The sequence below is a fragment of the Neolamprologus multifasciatus genome, chromosome 13 (assembly GCF_963576455.1).
Source record: "Neolamprologus multifasciatus chromosome 13, fNeoMul1.2, whole genome shotgun sequence".
Classification (NCBI taxonomy): domain Eukaryota; kingdom Metazoa; phylum Chordata; class Actinopteri; order Cichliformes; family Cichlidae; genus Neolamprologus; species Neolamprologus multifasciatus.
Genome location: NC_140451.1, coordinates 14,476,163 through 14,487,776, shown reverse-complemented (window position 1 = coordinate 14,487,776; position 11,614 = coordinate 14,476,163). Strand labels below are relative to the sequence as shown.

Here is an 11,614-nt window from a genome sequence, read left to right as displayed (position 1 = left end):
ATAACGCAGCTGCGAGCTGGATGGATTTAAAACACGAGTTGAAATTTCACGGATGCTCTTGCAAATATTAACATGCAGCACGTGGGAACGAATATTCAGCATATTGAAAGTAACACCTGTCGGTCATTTGCCTACAGATAACTCTTTCTAACCACTCTATGTTTAACGCCACTGCACAAATACTCCAAAGTGTCCAATTACCCATGATGCATCTCATGTCTTTCATTATTTAAATGTCACTGTATTATAAGCAATGCTCATGTTGATGTGTACTCATAAATCACCTGTAGCCAGTGGTGGCCTAAAATCTAACATGCTGTTAAGGGGTTAGGTAGAAACTCATCCATAATTTCCCAGGATGCCGGGTGAGCAGTCTGAGCAAGGGAGGTTGCTCCTGCTAAAATGCCCCATGGTACAGGGGGCACATGTTTACTGACAGGCCCACAGAGGCTGCGAACAATCACCTGCTACCACGCGTTCCTTTAGGGGCCGTGCTGTTACATTAATGCATGGGTCTTCATCTCATTATTCATAGCTGCTTGACTCCAGGGGAAAACTGTTGGGAAGGAGGCACTACACTAGCAAATGGATACTGGGTCATCTTTAGCATTCCAGGTGGTACGAAGCCAAAGGGAACATGGCCCATAGAGAGGGCACTATAGCTTTGTGTCATGCAAAACGGGGAGCAGGTTTAATATAGCCTAAAATGTACTGATCGCAATATCCTGAAGCCCTTTTATGTGGTTGCCTTATCAGTTTGACTTTACTTTGACTAAGTAAGTTTGTGTGATTGCTGTTTAACCTACTAATTCGGGTGGTTGAATAATTGAGTCTATGTGTGTCTTCCTTCAGTGATGTTACATGTCTTCACAATTTGATGGTCTTTCTCTTCCTGGGACTTTAATGTTGTATCGCCATTGAATAGACTGATCTAGAACATTAGTTTTGCCCAAAGGTAAGACGTGTGGAAAGGAACTCACTCAGCCAAGAGTAGCTTTTTTCTCCATAACATGAATGAAGCTCGTTTAATAGTCCTGCATTTAACCCCCTGTAGAGCCTACACCACAGTAAGCTGCATTAGCTTTTGCACATATACTCGTGTGCAGGTGTGCCTGTATTGCTCTGCCTCATGACTCAAAGTGAGCTGATCTGTCAGAACAATGACTTTTACTGAAATGCAGAAGAGAAGATGGTTTCAAGACCTCTGCAAATGAGCAAACATTTGCATTACACTGTGAGCAATCTAGTTACAACTACATTTTGTGGAATTAAGGTATTATTCTCATGCCAATCAGCACACTGTTTACACAACATACTAGTACCAAGCAAACCAATTGTAGTTTTGGATGCCACGTTTAGTTTCCTTTCGCAGAAGATGAATGCCATGCTAAGATACAGGTATGGTAATATTTGTTGCATGGCTACACCGGAGCTGAACTGTACTATAAAGAAAGCTTCAGATTAAAGGATGGTGTTTCCGTACTTTCTTTCCAGTATCTAACCTTTGCTGGTTGGAAATATCTGGATGCATTAGAAAAAGGAGAAATCTGACCTGGTGCAGAACAGTGCTGCACAAGCTTATCAGGATACCTGGAAGGAGGATTAACATGTCAATCCAGTATAGGGGGACAAAAGAGGGAACTCATAGTGGCCTTATCTCTATACACAAGAGCATAAGGATTAAATGATTGCACACTGTGCCACCAAATTATAGGTTGGCTGCTCGTTTGAACTATAATATCTCATTATCCATTTCTACAAGCATTAAGTACAGTATTTGCAAGGTGCGCAAGGCACAATGAGTTGTGCTGAGCAACAAAACTAAAGGAATAAGTGTGCAGCTAATTATCTATCCTTTGAAATAATTAGTAAAATTGAAAAATTGCTGCCAAGTAATGGATTAAAATTTCCTTGCAACTTACCAAATGAGTTGCAAAAACTGTGAAGCTCCAACTTTAAATCAAACGCAGTTACAATTGACTGGACTGTGGCTGAATGATTGAAGACTGCATCCCCTGTGTGTCCTGAAAAAGTTCCCTCTTTGCAACATCAAAGTAGAAACTATGAAAAATAAGCTTATAGGCACGGAAAAAGAAACAGGAAAGGGGAATCAAGTTGAATATAACGTCCATACCCTGCTGCTCCAGCTTCGTTGATATTATATAAGTAGACTGAAGACTTCAAAGGAACGCTGTGTCCAATTGATGGCGCAGATTCCTGGGAATTACGCTGAACTTGCAACTGGTATCAGCAAATTAGGGGAAGGAAGAAATAATCATTCCATCTGGCTTTTTATTCCTCACGTCTTTCTTTAATCTGCTTTGTCATTTCTTACAGTTGTTTTCTTCTTCTTCTTCTTCTTTTAAATCTCAGGTGGTCACATGGTGTCAGTGGAGCCTAATGACGTGCCAACTGTTGTTATGTTTAACTCAGTCAAACATTAGCCTGAAGCATCATGTGCAAACACAGAGGTGGATTTTGCTTCTTTTTGTGCTAGAATTTAAAATATTCATAACTGATACACAGTACTTTTTGGCTCTGCAAAAAGGAAGTGCACAAAGGTCTCTAGCTTCCTCAAAAGATGGTATGAAATTGAAAAAGAACTCTATATTCTGAAAAGACATCCATAAATCACAGCAACAAGTTAGCAGAAAATTCAAAGAGTGGATTGAATCAATTCTTAAGCTCCGCAAACAAAACACCCACTACACAAAGTATATATGTCTGAGGCAGCCACCAGCATGGCACAACGTGATAAAAAACTTTGATTTTCTTCCTAAAAATTATGTTATTTACCTTAGATTTTTCCCCCTGTTTGCCTGCTCACGATTTCTTCTCAAGTAATTCCCCAGATTTTTATTGACAAAAAGATCTTTTATGTCTATTTATATCAGGTGCTCCTTTTCAGTTCTCATTTTTAAGACGTTTGTTTTGTGTTACTCGAGGTGTGAGCGCAAGAAAACAAATGTGCCTGCACTTACACAACGATACAAACGCTGTGTTTTCCTACTTCACAAGGAAACACTCAAGGACACGCAGCACTTCCAAGCCAGTGAGGAAATCCCAGTGCAGCTTCAAGGGAAAAGTTTCTGACAGGTTTATTTGGGGACCTGCGTGCGAGCCCAGTGGTTCCTAAGAACTGCTTAATACAAGATTGTTAGAGAACGTGGATGAACTCTTTGACGCCAAGTCTGGAGCCAAGAAAAGCCAGGCCCTCGGAGATAAGAACGAAGCAGTTTGATAGCGGTGAATATTTTACCACATGACATCAAGATAATTCTTTTTATCTGTCTCTCTCTTTTAACTGTGGACAGAATCCATTTAGGAAGTGTACCCCCTCAAAGTCTTCTTGATGGCATCAAAGTCAAAGTTTGGGCTAATGGTTTTGCTTGGCACAAAGTGCATCTCCCTGCTGAGGTATTCTGCACTTTCATCTGTCTTTTGTATGAGTGGCCTGCCTCTAAACTGTCTGAGCACTCTGCCTTTTGTCCTCTGGATTTATAAGTGCTTTTAAAGGCCTCTTGAAAACAGGTGTGCTTTTTAAGGTAGTTATACAATTAAAGAGATGACAGCAGAGCATATATTTACCTTAAAAATAGAATGTGCTTAACATGTATAATTGGCCCTGTGTGAGGTTGGCTGTTTAAATATGCAACACTTACACAAATGAGTGTCACCACAAGAGGAACGCAGCGTGAGATATAACAAAAAGCCTCCAGCAATCTGTTCACCTATTTCCTAATAACTGTGATCAGGGTATTAAGCTAAATATAGTTTTACTTTGTTGTCCAAAAACCGCAACACCTTAGAAATGATATTGATCATGTCACTGGGTTCATTTGGGACTGTAGTCAGTGTTTAATGTTTGTTTGCTTGTTCCCTGAGGCTGTTAGCTTTAAAGCATCATTAAATATTTTAGTTTTAACGCTTTAAAGCCAAGTGTGTCATATCTGATAAATCAGAGTTTTTGAGACTTCAGCGTTATCAGTGAGAGTTTTCATCGCCCTGAAAAATCCAAATAAATTGCACAATACATTTTAAAGGAATAAACTGCAAAAATAATGACAGAAAAATCATTAAAAATCTGATACCAATTTAAACTCATACATATGCAAGTTAATATTTATTTTATCTTTTATTTTTTTGTCTGAAGGTTCACTAAACCAAAAAGAAATTCTGGCAAATATTTCATGGTTCAAGCTTTAAAGAGTTAGAGCAGACATTTAACAAAAGGCCCAGATTCATTAAAGAGGCACAACAGGAAGTGAGCACAATCCCAAAATAGTGCTCAAAGGTGTGATTAGTTTTATGGGTGATTTATAAATGCTGGAATGTTTTCTACACACAGGCACATTCAGTTCATTTCAATATCAGCGCTAAATGTCGGTAAATCAGTTTGCGATCAGTTTGTGCGGTTCATTTAAATAGTGTAAAAATGCGTATGCAGAAGCGCCTGTCTGAATTCCCACCTCTCCAATGTTGTCACTCAGCTCTCTTTGTAAATGCCAGCATTAATTTTCTTTTCTTAAGTCAAAACCCAGTTTTTGCTGGCGTAAAATGTCAGTAAATCTGGCCCTTAATCATTTTCTGTTTTATTTTGCAGTCTTTTGTCCCCTGCATCTTGTGTTGGTTTTATTTCCTATCCATCATTTTGGATAGGAATCTTCAAATTTCCCCGATTATTCCCATGTGTCTGTCAGAGCCCTAACAATCCTATATTTCCTTTTTCACTTAGTTTTTACTTAGTTGGTCATCTTTGTGTGCTCCCAGCTTGTTAAATTTCAGTTTTGCTTTGTTTAATATATTCACTTCATGAAATTTGTGTTTTGGATCTCCAGGCCTACATTTGGATCCATATCCTCACAATTGTTGGCATTTTAAAAATATCTTTCTTATTTTATTGGTGATGTTTTTTCATAGATTTCTTTATTTGAACTTAAATTCTGTTTTAATATTCATCTCTATAATGTGCATTATTCCACTTAATTTCAGGTGGTGCACTTTAACTTTTTTATTTTACTACATGTACTCAGCAAATGTTTTTACAGTTTTGTTTTATAAGTAATTAAAAAGAGGAATAGACGCATAGTTACACTCACGGGCTTCTTTATGATCCACACCTTGCCAGTACTGGGTTGGACTTCCTTTTGTCTTCAGGGCCACATTATTTCCTTTTAAGTGGGTGCTGGAAACCGTTGAGACATTTTGCCACGGTAGCGTCACACAGCTGCTGCAGATTTGTCAGCTGCACATCCATGATGAAACCACATCCCAAAGGTGCTGTATTGGATTGAGCTCTGGTGACTGTGGAGGCCATATGAGTACACTGAACTCACAGCCATTTTAAAGGAACAACTCTGAAAGGATTTGAGCTTTGGAACAGGCTGCATTATCCTGCTGAGAGCAGCCTTCAGAAGATGGACACACTGTGGTCGTAGGGGGGTTGGCATGGCCAGCAACAATAGGTATTTGAACAATGATCAGTTGGTACTTAAGGACCCAAAGATTGCCAGGAAAATTCCTCCTTTACACTATTACACCACCAGCAGCCTGAACCTTTGATCCAAGGCGGGATGGATCCATGCTTTCATGTTGTTTCCGCTAAATTCTCGATGTCACTGCAGAAATCAAGACTCATCGAGCGAGGTAACGTTTTCCAGTCTTCTGTTGTCCAATTTAGGTGAGCCTGTGTGAACTATAGCCTCAGTTTCCTATTTTTGGCGAGCAGGAATAAGACCCAGTGTGTTCTTCTGATTATGTATCCCATCTGCTTCAAGGCTTAATTTGTTCTCTTTGTTCTTCAACATACATTGGTTGTAACGAGTTGTTATTTGAATTGCTGTTGCTTTTCTATCAGCTCAAAGCAGTCTGTCTTTTCTCCTCTGACCTCTGGCATCAACAAGGCGTTTTCAGCCAGTGAACTGCTGCTCACTGGATATGTTCTCTTTTTCGAATTAACAGTCTGAGCAGCTAGTCTAGTGTTTGCTTTCCTTTCTTGTTCCATTAATCAACTTACATCCCCTTGCTTTGTGAGTTGTGGCTCTTTGCAAACAGCCCAAATCCTACATTGGGAACAGCTGGACGCTGCTGTAAATAAAGAAGTTAGAAATATCTCTCTGCCTCAAGAAACATCAAAATGTTAGTGACGCAAGGATATGATGCTGTTGTGTAAATGTGTAATTTTACAAAAGAATAACTTTTATGAGCATAATTATATTGTTGCATCGGCAATTATATTAAAACAAAGAATCCTGGTGCTTTTTCTTTACATTTCTTTACATTTTCTTGCTCCCATGTAGCGTAATTTGATCACTAGATGTGGCGATTATTACACTGAGCATGTAAATGTTCAATTGAATTTTAGCTATATAGCACCAAATCACAACAACAGTCACCTCAAGGTGCTTTATACTGTAAATTATGCTAAAATAATAGGTACAATAATAGGTTATATCCCTGGTATTGTGACAGATATGTCTTTTCTTTCTTTTTCTCATTTCATGGCTCTTTGGTGACTTTGGGGTGTTGTGATATACCTTGAAGCACTAAAGGGCTGTATCAGAGCTCACTTTTAGGAAAATCAGAAAGAAGACCAGACTCATGGAAGCCTTTCACAGAGGTGGACGCATACAGATCTGAATTCTACAGACAGCAGCTTTAAGAAAGGTGCAGCACTCAAGGCCATCAGTCTGAAAGCACTCATTTCAGTCCAAGATGTTGCAAGTGAGACAGCTTGGCAGATCAATACTACATTTCCTCTGTGCAGGGACTTAACAAATATTCTCAGAGGATCACAGGGGGACGACTCTGCATTGGATTGATGCAGTGCAGGTGATTTGTCTGACAGTAAGGGTGAGCATGTATATCCACAGTTCCAGCCATAGAACTTCGGGTGTCGTGTCTGCAAATGTCAGCATAATGTTGTTTGAGTAATGAATACCAGCGAAGGAACACTTTAATGCCTCTCAGACAAAAATGCTGCTGCATCTCCTCAGCATGAGCGGGTAGTGTGTAGGGCTTTAATCCACTTCCACAGACTGCTGTAAGACTCACGAACAGGTAGGCAACAGCTCCGGATTAGTGAGCAGCTATTTGAAAATGTAAACTATCCCTTTAAATAGGAAAACACATATCATCTACCCATGAGCAGAGCCATGCTCTATTTTTATCATATTATCATAAAAAGTCGGAGGGTAAAGATTAATGTCTGTTCAAGGTGGAAGAAATGTGCTTTACGAATGAATATATATTGGGCACAAAGCGGAAAGGCTATCAAATATTCAGGTGTGATAATCTTCCAGGAAGCTGTTTAAATTACATCTTCCAATTTATCTGTCTCTTTCTTCGTGTTTTGTGATTTATAAGTATCACAATTGTTAATCAGGTCACGTTTCCCCCCCCCCCCCCCCCTTTCTCTCTCTCTCCTCTGCTCAGCCAGTTACAAAAGAAATGTAATCCAATATCTGAAAATCCGATTTAATGAACCTTTTCTGTGCTCAGTCCAGAAGACTGGGATGTAGATTACTGTAATGAAAAAGAAGATAGAGCTTACTTTGAGGGAGTGTCACCAAAAATGCAGATGATGGCTTGAAAGCTGTTAAAGTGAGTTTAATTTATCATGGTCTATTACAGCATGTACAAGCTTTCATGATCAAGGCAATGACCCGTTTTCCCAAACAACTACACAGCATGCGGTTCGAACGTGGGAGTGAAAATGTATTGGGCTTGATTTATCAAGCAGTGGAGAAATTTCTACCGCGAGTTCTGCTGTAATAACATGCAATCTACAATCTGATCTGTCTCTGCGTGATTTGCATTTCTGCTCGGTTTTACTCTCCCCCCCTCTTTTAGTGTTAATTTTGCATAGAGTACATGTGCCTCAATTTACATCCGCTGATATTTCAATATTCATAATTCAGAAAGACACTTATTTAACACAGATTTTTATATTTGAAAATTATAAGGGGACTCGGGGGAGATATTAACTCTGTGCTGCTGAAAATAAAGACTCATTGTCAAAAGCGTCATCCTCGCACCACTTGTCCCCCTACTTTTGTTTTTAATGGGGGTCGTTAAAGGTGAAGGGTTTCTTCCTGTGAGTCTGCTCTGAATGCTGCGGTTTCTATTAAAGAAAATTTCATCTTCTTGCCTCGCAGGTTATGAACCGTGCCATTTAAGTACTTTTTTGTGTCTCTGACAAATTTCTACAACTCGTATGTCTTTGATTCCTTAAAAATTTCCCTGATAGTCAGAGTCACTTCATGTGCGATAGTAGGCGTTGTCTCCAGCTTCATTTTTTCTTCCATTTCCTTCCTTAGTTCAAGTATACTTCGAAGATTTCCCTCTACCCACTTCAGAATTTTAAGCTAGAAGTTGTATCAAGTACTGAAGCATGTTCTCTCATTGCTTGGAGGGCTGCTGAACTAGTGCTATGGTTTGCTTTAAGATTTAAGTTCACCTTGATAATGCCCTTCCTTCAGGTCTTGAGCACAGACTGTATATAAAAGATGGATGTAGCCCTCAGGTCTGAAAAGTTAAATCAAAAGTGAAGCTAATGTGGAAGTGAGTCGTTTTTTCTTTCTTCTCTTCTCAAGGCCAGCAGTGTGTGTCTAGTCTGGATGGAAAAAGAAGTACAGAAGTCGGTGAGAATGTAATGCTACGGCTCATTCGACCTGTGACCTCTGTAAATTCTCTCCTAATTAACTGAGGATCTCATTTGTTAGATTGAAATCTTAATGAATGCAACATGATGATTATTAAGTCCTGTTGGTTCCATTTAAGCACCGGTAGATGAAAAAGCAACATGTAATTTAAAGCAGGCCTATGAAATAATTACTCCTGTGTGCAGTGTGGCCTTTTGTTCTTAGATCTGTTTCTCATTCAGTGCACTTTGTTTCAAAAATGCCAAGATGAAGCTAGAACTTTCCTAACCAGTGGGGTTAGTTATGGTAGCCTATAGACAGATCTTTTTTTTCTTTCCTAGGAGGAGGCAGAACTTGAGGTGGCAGAGTTTAAGGTGCTAGAAGAGACAGGGACATTAGAGATGAGTATATCAGGCTAAATGGTTGAAAGTTACAGACACCAGACTAAAATGGTTGGGACCATTGACTGTAGAAAACATGGACGACGCGACAGGTCCCCAAAAATGAAGCCAAAACGTCTCTATCGCCCCCTGGTGTCTGGCTGCAGTATAGGTCATAAACCCCGCCTCCTCCATGTTAGCGGATGGGACTGGGGTCAGACTAAAATAAATTTATTCTCCTTAGATAATTTTTTTCCAAAGATTCTTTCTTTTGTTTTCAATAGTTCTCATCACGCTGATTGATGTTCAAGGGGTCTCCTTTCCCATAAGTTTGATTCTAATTCCTACCGCGGTGATGTTAAATTGGGGTGAAACGTCATCATAAGAGCTTTGACTGACAGCTGCAGTCACGGAGAAACTTGCGTATCTCTGTTCGCGAATAGCAGATAGAGCGTAGGCTCTGAGAGGAGGACCAGCGTTTACGCTACGAAAACACGACCGAGTGTTTTAACCTGACAGCCTAAGGTGTTCTTCAGTAAACTGGACTACCCGACAGAAGGACCCGAGGCCCCGCTGCACTTTTTCGGTAAGTTAAACGTGTTTGTAAGCTAATCCTTAACTACCGTCCTTAGCTAGCTAGCTCCTGAGACCTAGCTAGCTAAGATGAGCACTCGGCTGTCAGGGTTCGTTTAGCTAATCTGTGCAGGTGAATGAATTTACTAAAGAAATCAAGAGAAACGCCCCGGGCTGCTCAGTCACTAATTACTGTTACTGTACTTTTATTACAAGTATTATACTGTAAAAGCAACAGGCTGCACCCTGCTTAATTCAGCTCCTGTGCAAAGCTGAATATTAAATATGTGCAAACAACAGCATGTTTTCAGTCTCTTGCCACATCTGTAAAGACAGTAACCATTTTTTTTAAAGCTTGTACTTCAGTAACTCCTCATTAATCAGGAGCTATGGATTAAAGTACTGTAGTGTACTGTAATACTGAAAAAAATGTAAGAGAAGAACTTCAGATCCTGAGTGTGTGAGGACGGAAGAATCAGCTTTATTTCAATATTGAGGGATAAAATTTATATCTGAGTTTGATGGTTCTGTTGTCTTTGTGATTACAGGAGCTGCCCTCAGATTCAGACCTCAGCACCACCCAGTGAAAGCAGACAAATCATCCAACATGTTCACATGTTAACTGCAAAATGAACTGATGGAAACAGTACAAAGGTTAAAGTACCACACGTGCTGTAGTGAAAGCTGCAGCTGTTTTATTGATAAAGTTAAAGACAAAAAAACAAAAGGATTAATCACTCATGTAACTGTGTCACTATATATCAGCATTAACAGGACCTCAGTTTGGTGTTTCACAACGCTGCTGATCTCAGACCTGCACAGCTTCTGTTTTAAACACTTGATGTACTCAGCTGCACGAAGAGCATATGAGATTTTCTCTAACACAATTAAATAAAACCTGATGAAGGTCAAAGGTCGTCACTTGTATGTTGAACTACAAACTTGTCATCTGGAATTTTTTCACAGTTTTTTTTACACATAGTGTGTTATTTACCATGAAGTGATTCAGAGTTATTCATACCAGAGTAACCAGAGAGGATCACATATTTTTAAATATATAACTTTCTACAGGACTGAATATAATATCTTTATGTAAAAGTCCGGAGCCTCTGGGGAGTATCTGAGTATTTATAACATTACACAAACCAAAGGTCTCATCACAGTGTTGATGAAATGCTGGGTTTATCCATCTCCTGGGGCGGGCCTACGGAGGAGTGCTGAAGATTTCCCTGTGAGGGAGCTGCTGGTGAAGATCATGAGTCCTGCTTGATCAATGCCATGAGCTTCAGTCTTCCTGTTGTTTCTTAAATGATGCCTCTTACAGCGGGTTAACAGAACTTATGGCACAGGACAGCTGTGATGAAAGAAAGGGAAGAAGTTTCTCCAAACCTCTGGACCCAGGAAACCCAGCTTGGTCCTGATGGTCTCCCTCACTAGTTTCTCTCCAGGGTGAATGTAGCTGTTGATATAATATGGACTCTATTATTAAATGAAAAGAACAAATTAGACTACACTACTGAAACGTTCTGCTGATGTTTTTAAAGTCTCCATGTTACCAGGCTGTAGAGATTTAAACAGTTTTAGATCCATTACACTCAGTCTTATGTTAAAATCTCAAAGGACAGCATTATATTTTTGATATTAACAGTAACTCTGGGCCTCTGTAGAGTGTGCAGCTGATCTCGTCGCTGTCTAAAAATGGATTAAAAAAAACACAAGAAGTGCTGAATCCTTCAATAACACAGACTATTAGAGTAGCAGGTGTGTAGCATCGCTAACTAGCTAGCAACAAGCCTCTAACACAGTGTAAATGCTAGCGGCTAATCTAGCTAATGAATTAACAACAGAGCGATTTTAGAACTATAAGATGATAAGCTGTGTGTCTTTTTTATAACAGTGACATGGTTGTATTTACCTTAAATAAACGAGTCGTCAGTCGCCGTAAACCAGCAAAAAAACTTGAGCCGCCGGGCTACGTAAAAAGTGTAGGGGGGCGTGTTTGCGGTCACGTCCAGCGGG

General features: G+C 39.7%; 1 long non-coding RNA gene across 1 annotated transcript; it reads left to right on the top strand.

Annotated features, from left to right (window-relative positions):
- The first annotated feature begins 4,986 nt into the window (after positions 1-4,986).
- On the top strand, positions 4,987-10,955 carry LOC146505230 (uncharacterized). The gene is made up of 2 exons (XR_014877673.1): positions 4,987-9,608; positions 10,144-10,955. It is a non-coding gene; the product is annotated as an uncharacterized LOC146505230 (long non-coding RNA).
- The last annotated feature ends 659 nt before the right edge of the window (positions 10,956-11,614 follow it).